This window comes from Grammomys surdaster, unplaced genomic scaffold (assembly GCF_004785775.1).
Source record: "Grammomys surdaster isolate TR1022 unplaced genomic scaffold, NIH_TR_1.0 125861, whole genome shotgun sequence".
Classification (NCBI taxonomy): domain Eukaryota; kingdom Metazoa; phylum Chordata; class Mammalia; order Rodentia; family Muridae; genus Grammomys; species Grammomys surdaster.
In genome coordinates, this window is record NW_021620687.1 from 2,312,471 (window position 1) to 2,327,057 (window position 14,587).

Below are 14,587 nucleotides of genomic sequence, written 5' to 3' on the forward strand. Positions count from 1 at the left end.
TCTTCTTCTTCTTCTTCTTCTTCTTCTTCTTCTTCTTCTTCTTCTTCTTCTTCTTCTTCTTCTTCTTCTTCCCCTCCTCCTTCTCCTCCTCCTTCTTCTTCTTCCTCTTCTTCTTCTCTTCTTTATTTTGGATGGGAGGTCACAAGGGTGGGAGGATGGACCTAGGAAGACTATGAAGTTAATGTGATCAGGATACATTATGTAAAATTACCAAATAACCAATGAAAATATAATGTTGGGAAAATAACCTTCTTGGACCAAAATAGCCAGGAAATCTGGGATGCTATGAAAAGACCAAATCTGATAATAATAGGAATAGAAGAAGTAGAAGAAACCCAGGCCAAAGGCACAGAAAGCATTTTCAACAAAATCACAGAAGAAAGTATTCTTAAGCTAAAGAAGGAGATACATATCAAGGTACAAGAAGCATACAGAACACCAAATAGACTGGTCAAGAAAAGAAAGTCCTCTCAGCACATAAAAACCAAAACACTAAATGTACAGAAAAAAAGAAAGAATATTAAAAGCTGCAAGGGGAAAAGACCAAGTAACATAAAGGCAAACCTATTAGAATAACACCTGACTTCTCAATGGAGACTCTAAAAGCCAAAAGAGCCTGGACAGGTGTTCCACAAACTCTAAGAAACCACAGATGTCAGCCCAGACTACTGTACCCAGCAAAACTTTCAATCACCAGGGATGGAGAAAGAAAGGCATTCCAAGACAAAACCAAATTTAAGCAATATCTATCTACAAATCCAACCCTACAGAAGGTGCTAGAAGGAAAATTTCAACCTAAGGAGGTTAACTTCACCCAAGAAAACACAAGGAATGAAAAATCCCAGACCAGCAAATCAAAAGTGTTCTCCCAAGCTCACGGACCAGTAGGATTTATACAGTAAAAATGGCCATGCTACCAAAAGTAATCTACAGATTTAATGCAATCGCCATCAAAATTCCAACACAATTCTTCACAGGCCTTGAAAGGACAATCTTCATTTTCATATGGAAACACAAAACCCCCAGAATAGCTAAAAGAACCCTGAACAATAAACGAACTGTTGGAGGTATCACCATCCCCAATTTCAAGTGGCACCGCAGAGCTATAGTAATAAAGCCAGCATGGTTTTGGCATAAAAACAGACACATTGACAATTGGAATAGAATTGATTAGAATTGATGACCCAAACATAAATCTACACACCTATGAACATCTGAGTTTTGATAAAGAAACCAGAAATGCACATTGTAAAAAAAAAAAAAAAGAAAAGGAAGGAAGGAAGGAAGGAAGGAAGGAAGGAAGGAAGGAAGGAAGGAAGGAAGGAAGGAAGGAAGGCAGTCAAACTGGATGGCTACATGTGGAAGATTCCAAACCGATTCATACTTATTACCTACACAGAACTGAAGTCCAGATGGATTAAATACCTCAACACAAAGTCAGATACACCAACTGGATAGAAGAAAAAGCAGGGAATATCCTTGAACTGATTGGCACAGGAGATATCTTTCTCAACAGGACACAGTTAGCACAGGTACTAAGATCAACAATAATGAACAGGACTTCATGAAACTGCAAAGCTCCTAAAAGGCAAAGAATGCCATCACTCAGACAAAGTGGTAGCCTACAGAATGGGAAAGATTCTTTTTTTTTTATCAACTCCACATCTGATAGAGGGATAATATCCAACATATATAAAGAACTCAGGAAGCTAGACACCAAGAAAACAAACTACAGGCCCAGTAAAGGCCTTTCTCTCTGGGTGAGCGTGATGGTAACTAGATGGGTTTTACAGTCTTGGAGAGGGTTGGGGAAAGCGGGGTTGGGGGGAGTCTCTGTGCTTGGCTTCGAAGTATTATCTGGATTCAGTTGAGGTGGGAATACTACACTAACTGAGGGAGGTACCATTCCATGGTCTGGGTCCTGGACTGCCCAAAAGGAAATGCAAGCTGAGCAAAGCATTGCCAATCTCTGCTTTCTCACAGCAGACACTGTTCAGACACCCCCTGCTCTTCTGACGTACATGCCCTGTCACATCGCACTCTATCCTCAATCCAGGAGCTAAGAGAAACCCTTCCTCCCTTAAGTTGCTTCTCTTTGGTGTTTTGCTGCATCATCAAGACAAGTGACTAATAGAGTGTCATCTTGTGACAACCTGAATGTGCAAATGTCTGTGTTGCACAGTAGTATCTGTTCCGGTTGTGTTTGGTACTAGGGTATAAAAGCCAGCTGCAGCAGCCTCACCCCTATGGGATGTTTATCTCACAGAATCAATACAGCCACTTAAAAGCCAAGGACATATCTTTCTAGAACACATATTTCATGTATGATAGCAAAAGGACGACTGCCAATGTAGGATTTACAACGCATCAGGTACAACAGCAACTAGCACTGTATAAAAGATTGCAGAGAATTGGGTTGTTGGGGGTTTTGACCCCAAATGATGGGAGCATCATCTTAGAAGTCTTCCCTTAGTAAACTTTTGCTCTCCTTCCATTGGATAATACTGTGTCACCTTGTTAAGTAAAGTCTTAATTACCTGATGATATTCAAATGGTTGAGAATATTTTTAGCTCCTGAGTATTATTTCAACTGGGGCAAGGGACATGGGAAGCGATGGAGGTGAATGAAAAACAAGTAATGACAGAGATATGAAAATGCCATAGTTAATCTGTTGTGTTATAGTCTAACACACACACACATATACATATACACACACACACACACACACACACACGTATATGTATATGCATATGTATATGTATATGTATATATGTATATATGTATATGTGTGTGTGTTAGACTATAACATATATATCATATATATACATATATATGATATATGACTTATGGTATATAAGTACACATATATGATATACATATACACATATAATTAACTTCACTGGAATGGAAGTAAAATGCCCCACTTATTATTTAGTCGAAAAGGTTTTTTGGGGTGTGGGCGAGATGAGTGAGTGGTTAAGAGCACTTGGATCCAAATTCCATTCCAAGAACCCACATGGCGGCTCATGGCCGTCTGTAAGTCCAGTTCTAGGAGATCCACTGCCCTTTCTGACCTCTTTCAGCACTAGACACGCACATGCACAAATACACATGCAGGCAAACACTCAGTTACATAAAATAAAAATAAATAACTCTAATCTTTTTTTGTTTTGTCATGCAAGCTCTCCTTTCTAAAGAACATCCTAAATCACATGGAGGTTAGCACATAGGCAAGAGGTTGAAGAATGCATTAATTGGACTTTATCTACCAAAAATGGTTTCCAGAAAAATGGTACATAGTGATAAAAAGTCTAACATTTCACACTATTGAGATTATTGGTTCTTGCTCACTGAGAATCCGCAGAGTAAAAGTTAACATCTTGAGTCAACATGGATCTGGCGTGGCATGTCACCCCTACCCAAAGGCATGGCTGGTCTTCCCGTCTCCAGCCCCTGAGCATCCACAAGTCTCACGAGACGTGATTGAGATCACGGGACACCACATGCTCTCCGAATCTGTCTCCATAGCATCCTTGTGAGAACTGTGATTTCCAATTCTTGCTTATCATCATGGTTTTTTCAAATATGATGCAAAATCTTCTTCAGCATTCACAGGTATTTAGATTGCCTAGTGACTAGGGAATCACCAAGAACCGCTTCGTTCTCCCAATCCTAGCTCAGAAAAGCCTGGTATGCATCAGTCTCCTTTGACTTGTAAATTGAGTTTATTGCTTTTCCTATCATTTGATGGCACAACAAATCGTCCATAAAAAAACAGATCATTCAGAAAGCAGGGATGAGGAAAAGAGAGTGGAAGAGGCAATCTGATGGTGTACCCCAATCTCTCAGTAGCAACTACCTAGGGCAGTCAACAGAACTCAGTGGCTTCTGCTTGTCCTCCAGTGTCACGCAGACGGCTGATTTGTACCTCTGATCTAGTGGCCTGTGATGGGTTCTGGGGCCATTACATTGGCCTCTCCATACCTCAGTATCCACATGTGTAGAATGAGAATGATGGCTCTTATGAGGAGATTGGTGCTGGAGACGGAATGAGGTACCAGAGGCCAGTGTGGGGGACCAGTACTTAGTGTGTGGCCAGCACCCAATAATATCCTAACACCAGCCATTACTACTATCTTTTCCATAAACTTGTTTTTACACCAAATGTTGCTTCTTGTTGCTGTGTGTCACAGCTGTGTGTGTGTGTGTGTGTGTGTGTGTGTGTGTGTGTGTGTGTGTGTATACAGGTACATACACGTATGTGTAAGGTGCCATATGAATATGCATGGAGGCTAGAGGTAGACATCAGGTGTCTCCCACCATCCCTCTTAGTTTAGAGGTAGGATCTCTCACTGAATCTAGAGCTCACCAGTTGGCTAGAGTAAGCCAGCTAGCCTCCAGGATAATCTTGTCTCCACATCCTCAGTTCTGAAATGATAAACGCTCACCATCATGCCTGGCTTTTTAAATGGATTCAGGGGATGCAAACTCAGATCCTCGTGCTTGTACAGCAAATAGTTCGCTATATTAAATTAAAATCCATAAGTTTTTTTCCCCTTTCTGTTTTCCTGTATTAGCATTGAGCCTGGGATTTTGCTCACGCCCAGCAAGTGCTCTACACTAACCTTATCTCAGCCCTCTTGGTGTTTTATTTTTTTATTAACTTGTTTAATCTGTCTTAATTTTGTTTCCTGTTGTGGGAAAATTTCCTGACAAAAGCAACAAAGGAGAGAAAGGGTTTATCTTAGCTCACAGTCCCAAGTTATATCATCAAAGAGAAGCCACAGTGTTAGGAACTGGCAGCAGAGAGTGAATGCATGCTCACACTCACACACATGCATGCCTGTACACATACATGAATGCATCTCACACTCACATGCATGCATGCTTACACACTCACATGCATGCATGCTTACACTCACATACATGCATGCTTACACACATGCATGCATGCTCACACTCACACACATGCATGCCTGTACACATACATGAATGCATCTCACACTCACATGCATGCATGCTTACACACTCACATGCATGCATGCTTACACTTACATACATGCATGCTTACACACATGCATGCATGCTTACTCTCACACACATGCATGCCTATACACATACATGAATGCATGCTCACACTCACATGCATGCATGCTTACACACTCACATGAATGCATGCTTACACTCACATACATGCATGCTTACACACATGCATGCATGCTTACTCTCACACACATGCATGCCTGTACACATACATGAATGCATGCTTACACTCACATGCATGCATGCTTACACACTCACATGCATGCATGCTTACACTCACATGCATGCATGCCTGTACACTTACATGAATGCATGCATTCACACACATGCATGCATCCATGCTTGCACACTTACATGAACACATGCTTACACTCACATGCATACATGCCCGTACACTTACATGAATGCATGCATTCACACACATGCATGCCTGTACACTTACATGAATGCGTGCTTACACTCACACACATGCATACTTTCACTCTTATGTCAATGCTTGCTTGCACACTCACATGCATGCATGCCTGTACACTTACATGAATCCATGCATTCACACACATGCATGCATGCTTGCACACTTACAAGAACTCATGTGTTCACTCACATGCATGCATTCTTACACTCAATTTGCTCTCTCTTCCTTAATATGGTCCCAGACTGGCATCCAGGGAATTCTGCTACCAGAACTGAGGCTGGGTCTTCCCATATCAATCAATGTAACCAAGACAACTCCCACAGACAAGCCTGTTGGCCAACCTGGTCTACACAGTCCCCCACAGAGATGATCATGGGCCAACCTGGTCTAGACAGTCTCTCACTAAGACTCTTCCCAGGTGATTCTACATTATGTCTGGTTGACACTTAAAACTTACCATCACAGTAATTTACACATGGAAACTGTAAACTGGCCCAGACCAGCAGGCTTTGAACTATCATCCTCCTGCCTCAGCTTCTTCAGTAGCTGTGTGTGTGTGTGTGTGTGTGTGGTGTGAAGAAGGTTCTGTGGAGACCAGATGAAGGTGTTTGATCACCTGGAGCTACAGTTTGAGCCAACTGACATGCATGCTGGGAAATGAACTCAGATCCTCTCAAAGAGCACCCAAGAAGTGTTCTGAACCCCCTCTCTAGGCTTACAAGTTTCATTTTTAAAGTTATGTTCTTTCGGTGCTGCTGAGCCTCTTGAGAATGAAACACCGTTCCCCACCCCCTCCTGTGCCAAATTTTGCAGACTCTGAAAGACAGAGCACAGCAGTTCTGAACCAGCTGGGGGGCTGATAAAGAAACACATCTACCCAGACAGACCAACTATACTGTGACCCTCTCAATGGGCCACATCCTTGAGTAGCCCTCTCTGTTTCAGGGTGGGAGGGACTCGGGACTCTATCTGTCAACTATAGAGAGAGAACAAAATAGAAGAAGGAGGAACTCCATCACAAGCTAACCCTCAAATAAGGAACAGTATGACAGACTGTGGAGGCCTTCATCGGGTGGCCCTTGACAACCAGGCTCCCCATCCTGCAACAAGGAAGCATATTGTACCAACAACTGCTTATATGTGGCTGTAGAGTTTAGAAGTGGATTCTTCTCTAGACCTTTACAATGAGAACACCTTTAGGCCAGCACTGACTGTAGCCTGGAGAGGCTATGCAGGGAATTCACAGAGTCACAGCTGGTCCAGGGAAGCCATGATGTGACCAGGGATCTTAAGGATACTCTATGTATCCTTATGTACTTATGATCACCTTCTACACATTAATAGAAGACAGACACACCTGCTCTCAGATCTGCTGTGCACCAAATTGTGCTCACGTCAAAAGGTGGCAAAGTATTAACTCATATGTAGTACCCGTGCATTGGATTTTATTTGAAAACAGCCAACCAACTATAGATGACTAAGCGAACACAGCCTAGAGGGAGAGAGAGCCAGCCCCAGCTTAATTTTCTCAGTGAACAAAGAGGAGACCAAGCACAGGCCAGACACATGCACAGATGCAGAGGGAAGGTGAGAAGACACAGGAAGGACCATTGACAAACGAGGGGCTACCAGAACTGCCAGCCACAGCAGGGAGGACTGCGGTGGAACCTCCTTGAAGCGCTCAGACAGCCCTGACACCTCTTGACATTGGACTTCTGGCCTGCAGAACTGTTCATGAAGCCATCTTGGTGGTGGTTCTTTGTTGCAGCTGCCATAGAAAACTAGGCAGGAAGATGGAGAAAGTTGCTTTCTGATGACAGAAAGGCCTGGAAGGAGGAGAGAATCCATTCATCCACCCATTCATTAGACACTGAGTCTAGTTGGATCCTTTACCCTGCAAGTACAGTGCTAAGTGCTTCTTGTATGTCATGTGCACTGGTGCCATGATGTGGGGTTACACACCCCTCAGGGTCTCACCATCCAGAAGTGTGGCAGAGCCAACACAAGGGAGTCCACACAGAAGAGCACTAGATCAGAGGATGTGGGCAGAGTGCTCAGAGGAGACACATTTAATCCAACCTTGGGTAAAGAAGGCAAAAACCCTCCCAAGAATAAGATCTCAGGAGCGATAGGAAGGAGAGACTTGTGAGAAGGATGGAGGATGTCAGAAAGCATTCTGAGACCTGAACACGGCTCTCCACAGCCAGAGCCAAGCACACAGGAAGTGAGCCACGCACACAGGAAGTGAAGCAAGCACACAGGAAGTTAGTCAAGCACACAGGAAGTGAGCTAAGCACACAGGAAGTGAAACAGAGTCTGTTGCCATACACTGAACTGCAAGATCTGGACAATATCCCCAACTCTCTGGGAGCTTTTGAAGAACTTTCCAGAAACTAATGACATAATGAGATGCAGTTGGAATTCTGACAGACAGCTCAAGCCATGGCCTCAGAAGCAGCATAAAGATACTGAGAGAATAGTGATGCTACAGAGGAGGAAAGAGGGGGTATGGGCTTGCTCATGATTCTCTTGCTAACCACATGGACAGTGCCTTTCCCCTATCACAGGAAGAGACAGACTGAAAGGAAGGTGAGAATAGAACCCATGAACCAGCCGGTTGTCCTTTTCTTTTGCTGGCAGAACCTTGATTTTTGTCTACTGTCCTCTGAAAAGAGGCTAGGCCCCTTCAGGTAAAAGTAACTTCATGTAGAAGTAACTTTTATTACAAAAGTAATTGTCATCTCAGAGGCTTACTGCTGAATAAACTCACCCTTTCTGGTTCTTTCTGAACTCTGGCTGGCTGGTTCAACTCAGCTGTTCTGGCTCAAACTCATCTCCAAGCTGACTGATTCGATCTGGCTTCTCAATGAATTGCTCTGCTTGGCCTCAAACTAACTCTGGCAATTTATTCTAATCTCCTGGTTCCTTCTTACTCTCTGGCTTCAACAGCCTCTGATGGCCTGCCCTGAACTTCATGAACTCACAAATGAACTCAACTCCACTCCACTGCACACACCACACTGACCCCCAACCGACTGAACAGAACTGACTCCTGAGTGCTGGGGTTAAAGGTGTGAACCACCATGACTGGACCTAAGCTTTTCTGTACCTGGAACTTGCTCTGTACCAGCCTGGCCTTGAACTCAGAAATATGCTTGCCTCTGTCTCTCTGTCTGAGATTAAAGGCATGTCTGTATTCCACACAGACCTAGAAGGACTTTAGATGTGATTCTCTTGCCACAGCAGTCATGGTGCTGGATTAAAATTTCTCTAAACCTCCAAACAGGGCAGTCAGTTCTGTGGACTGACAGGTAAGCACCCAGCACAGAAGCCACTAGCCCAACATGGCTATTGCTCACTTGAAATGTAACTATTTGTAATTGAGACACGCTATGAGAACAAATATGCTCTGAATTGTACAATATGAGAAAGAAGGACAGCAAAGGCAATAGTGATGCATTCTGTTACTTGAATTCATTGCATTGAAATAGTATACTTAAATATTGGGTTCAGTACAGTACTCTAGTGGGGCTAATATCAACCAAAATAGCACTAATAATTTTTTAAATGACTGCTAGAAAGTAACGTATCACATGTAATATGTTGACCACAAAGCAGAGATCTAATCCAAACATGGACCCCATTCCATCATCAAGTGATGGGTTTAGATAGATGTGATGTGTGTGTGTGTGTGTGTGTGTGTGTGTGTGCACGCGTGTATGTACATGATGTCCATCTGACCAATGAGAATGGAGAATTGGCAGCAAGATTCTGGGAGAGTTCTCTTTTCTCTTTAAAGACAAAAAGAGGCATCCCTTGTCCTGACATTGATGTTGTCAACTATGACATCACACCTGGAGTCATGAAAGTCATTTTGAGACATAGAGAACAGATCTCTTAACCAGGCATGGTGTCTCATGCCTAGGAGCTCCTGGGAGGCAGACAGAGGCAGGAGGAAGTAGGGAGAAAGAAGATGAGGAGGGGAGGAGAGGGAGAAGACAAGGAGGAAGAGGAGAATGAGCTGGGGGGGGGCAGAAGGAAGAAGCAGAGGGTGGGAAGTCAAGAGAAACAGCTTCTTAATGAAAGTTGAATGGCGTCTGGGTTGGTAGCATACAGCTTTAATCCCAGTACATTGGGGAAGAGACAGGAGGCCTCTGAATTGAAGCCAACCTGGTCTGTATAGCAACAGTCAGGGATACATGGTAAAACCATGTCTCAAAGAAAGACCCTTAAATGAACAGGATATTTATGCTAAAATGTTTCTGTATTAAATAGAAACATCCTAAAGCTGAATTTAACTGTATCTTCTAGTCAGGTAGACAAGGTGTCGGTCCAACTTTGACATAGATGTTGAAAGGATAAGATTTGCTTTCTATACGTCATTATACTGAAACATTCCTCTGGAAATAACAAAGCAGGAATAAAACAATATTTGCATCATTGTGTGTGTGTGTGTGTGTGTGTGTGTGTGATTTTGATTTAATCTAAAATGCAACAGTTCTGTGCCCATGAAAGTTTCAGAGGCTGACTCTGACAGGGGAAGGTGGCTTCTTGATGAACTCTACATTTTCTTTCCAGTCTGCAGTAAGAATTTGTCTCAGTTAGGGTTTCTATTGCTGCAATGAAACTCCATGACCAAAAAGCAAGTTGGGAAGGAAAGGATTTATTTGACTTAGACTTCCAAATCACTGTTTGTCATTGAAGGAAGTCAAGGCAGGAAACTAGAGTCAGGAACTGATACAAAGTTCATGGAAGGGTGCTACTTACTGGCTTGCTCCCTTTGGTTTGCTCAACCTGCTCTCTTATAGAACCCAGGACCACCAGCCTGGGGATGGCACCACCCACAATGAGCTAGGCCCTCCCCCATCAATCACCAATCAAGAAAAAGCCCCCACAGTCTTGCCTACAGCCCGATCCTATGGAGTCATTTTCTTAAGTGAGGTTTCCTCCTCTCAGATGACTAGATTGTGTCAAGTTGACACAAAACTATCCACCACAGGATTAGTCCTGGGTCAGGCAGTAGTGAGGTGGTTTATTGCTGTTGCAACATGTGCTCAGAGCTCTAGAGATCTGTCAACTGCAGGGAGGAGCCATTGTTCTGGCCCCCTGCCCATGTCTGTCACACTTGGTTGTGACTGTCTTTGCAAGCAGCTTTGTAACCTCACAGAGAAGGGGTTTTTGCTGTGGTAATCACAGCCCACTGAGTTTTTAGAGCCAGTGTTTAAAATGGCAATGTCAGAAATCTTCTTTGATGCTTGACTATATAGCAGTGTGAAGTTTTCTGTGTCCCTGACTTTGACCCACAACCAACTGCTTCCTTATCTGTCCCTCTCAAGGTCTAAGCAAAATAAGCAGCCAACATCAGAAGCCAGAAACACTGAGAACTCTGCATGGTGTGCAGGCCTGAAAGAGAGATGACAGGGGAGGGAACGAGGAACAACCAGAGCAGCACTGGTACAGGTCTGTGATCGGAAGCAGGGTGGAGAGACCAGGAGAGGCATGGTACAGAGCACTGGGCCTGGGAGCCTTTTGGTCCAGTCCCTCCTCTTCAGCATAAGGTGACAGGCTGGAGCCACACAATCTTCCCTCCCTTCACTATTTTCCTGGAGATATTTCTCATTCTTTCTCACCTTGACCCTGGGCATGGCAAGGATTATGTCTTGATTTAAATAACAACCAAACAACTACTGTAAACTAGAATACAGAAGCATGACCTTCCCCAGGAGTCTCTCCAGTGTCCCCTGTAATGTTGCTGTCCTCTAGGGAAACAGGAAGCAGAGCAGGTTTGCTTCCTCCCACATGGGTACCTACACTGCTGACTGAAACACTGAAGTGGAAACCCAGAACACTTAGAAGGCCACCCCAAGGGAGATTTCTTCCTTAATTACTTTCTACCTTATTTTTTGAGACAGAGTCTCTCAATGAACCTGGAGCCTACCTTACCAGCTACACTGTTGTCGGGTGAACTCCAGAGATCACATGTCTCTGCCTCCCCTGTGCTGGGTTTGCAGATGCAGTCTACAGGGTTTCAGTTTTTTCCTAGGTGCTAGAGACCCAAATTCAGGATCGCATGATTGCACAGCTGGCGCTTTATTGACTGAGCCAGCTCTCCAGACCTTCAGTTACCTTCTGAAACCATGAATTAGATAACCAGAGTGGCTATCTCTTGGCACCAATACCATCTGTGTGGTTTAGTGCCAAGTCCCTCCCGAATTTTGAATGTCACCACTCACTACCCATGTCTTTACAGCAGCCACCTTGACTTCTTCAGATGCTTTCATATCTGATCTCACTCTTGTCCAAGGCCTTCTGTTTGCACCAGTCCCCTTCCAGCTCCCGCTATGGCCATGTTCAGAGGAAAGGCCTCTAAGTTCCCTTCTCTGAAGTCCAGCAGCCCTGTGTCTGCTCTTGGTTTCCTTCATTCCTCTCATCATTACTTAATGGATCTGGATAATTCTTTCTTTTCCCCTTAATTGAGATGCAATATTTGCATGTCTTATGGTATATACAGCATGGTAATCGATACATGCATACAGTGTGTATCAATCAAATCAGATCAGTAACTGTTTCCAACTTTTAAACCGTTTATCATCTTTCTCGGGAACTGTAAACTCACACAGAATAGACATAAAGCAGTATAAGAGTTGTTTTTCTGTTTCCTCGGTTCTATGGGAAGGTGATGCTTTGGACACTGGATTTACCACCCCACGTTCCCCACAGAAGGTGTCAAATAGACTGTGAATGAGAGCAGGTACAGCAACAGGAGCCACAGGGAGACACAGCCACCACAGGGAGACCCTCTGCCAAAGGGAAGGGAAACAGACCCTGCACACACCTGTCTTATTCCATGGGAAAGGGGACTCCAAATAGTGGCAACTTTCAAAAATGGATTAAATAATTTCCCTTAAACCTTATAATTAAGAGAAATACTACTTTTTTTGTTTGTTTGATTTTGTTTTGTTTTTTGTTTTTTCGAGACAGGGTTTCTCTGTGTAGCCCTGGCTGTCCTGGAACTCACTCTGTAGACCAGGCTGGCCTTGAACTCAGAAATCTGCCTGACTCTGCCTCCCGAGTGCTGGGATTAAAGGTGTGCACCAATGCCTGGCTCAGAAATATTATTTTATCACACAAAAACATTTCAGTTCTTTTAGTCCCAAGGATCCCAAATCCAGGAGCCGTCTGAGAGAAATAAGCTGTGTACACTTCAGCTTTCTCCTCTTGTGGCATTAACAGGCTGATGAGAAAAGCACAATGTAAACTTGTATATATTCAGATTTCCTCCTGCCTTGATCAGGGTTTCCATTCCTGCCCAAACATTATGACCAAGAAGCAAGTTGGAGAGGAAAAGGTTTATTCAGCTTACACTTCCACATTGCTGTTTGTCACCAAAGGAAGTCAGGACTAGAACTCACACAGGGCAGGAACTTGGAGGCAGAAGCTGATGCAGAGGCCATGGAGGGATGTTACTGGCTTGCTTCCCGTGGCTTGCTCAGATTGCTTTCTTATAGAACCCAGTACTACCGGCCCAGTGATGGCACCACCCACAATGGGCCCTCCCACCCTTGATCACTAATTGAGAAAATGCCTTACAGCTGGATCTCATGGAGGCATTTTCTCAACCAAAGCTTCTTTCTCTGTGATAACTCCAGCTTGTGTCAAGTTGACACACAAAACCAGCCAGTACACCTCCCAACGTTCCAATTTCAAGTTTCATTTGGTTTGGTTTTGTTCTTTGGACTTGGCTTCAAAATTGTAAAATCAAAAGAACCCAGCACATGTCTGACCATATACCTAAGGCCTTCATGCAAGACCTCAAGGAGGCTGGGGAAAGACCTAGAATGAAAGGAGCTACAGTGGACAGACATGTTCTGTTTATAGAACCAGTCCAGTCTTGTCCCTGAGCACAGTGAAGGGTGCAAGACACACACACACACACACACCCTAAAGAGTCTGGGGAAGAACCCAGAGGCAGAGAGGACTGTAACTTTAATTTTTTAACTTTATTTTTAATGATGGTATTTAAACTTTTTAACCTCCCTTGTAGTCCACCACCCACCAGAGATAGTTGCGAAGAAAGGATACAGGGGAAGTGGACCTGTTTAGAAAGGTTCTTTGGAGCAACTCCTGTCTGTGTTGTCTGGAAATCAGCAGTTCAGTTCACAGGTTATCAGTGGCAACTTGTCACTCGCAAACACTTTACAGATACACCAGCAGTCCAGTTTGTATCAGCGATGGCACAACCTAGCAGAGACAGCCAGGCCTCGGCCTCAGCTCAAGTCTGCAGGAGAGACCAGGGCCAACAAGAGTTCTCAGCTGTGCCTCTCTCAGCAGAGCAACGTTCAGTGAAGACTTGAGACTCACAAATGTTGCACAGCTAGCTCTATAAGCAAGCCTAGCTCAGCCCCTGTCACTGTCTGTCAAGTCCTATTTGTACTCTCTGTGATGGTTTGTACATGCTCGGCCCAGGAAGTGGCACTTTTAGAAGGTGTGGCTCTATTGGAGCAGGTGTGGCCTTGTTGGAGTAGGTGTGTCACTGTGGATGTTGGCTTTAAGACCCTCATGCTAGCTTCCTGGAAGTCAGTATTCTGCTAGCAGCCTTCAGATGAAAACGTAGAACTCTCAGCTCCTCCTGAACCATGCCTGCCTGGATGCTGCCATGTTCCTGCTTTGATGATAATGGACTGAACCTCTGAACCTGTAAGCCAGCCCAATGAAATGTTGTCCTTATAAGAGTTGTCTTGGTCATGGTGCTGGTTCACAGCAGTAAAACCCTAAAACACTCTCCAAACATCACATGTCTTCCATGGCTCTTTCCTTAGCGTGTATCTGTCTCAGCTGACATCACTCTGTCAATCAGTCCAAGGAAGAGGCAAGAAACTGCTATACATCACCAGAAGTTTTTTGGTGCATTTCTTTTATGGAGCCCTGACAAATGCAACTCAACTATGCAATGTAAGGCAGACCAATACATCCATTCTGTTTGCAAAGAATCCTTCATCACTTGTCCTTTCACATGCTTGCTTTAGCAGAACATCCTCTCTCCTGTGTCTGCTTCAGTGAAATGTTCTTTCACAAGTCTGCCTCAGCCTTTCAACCCTGTGTCCATTTTGATGAAACGCTCCTTCACC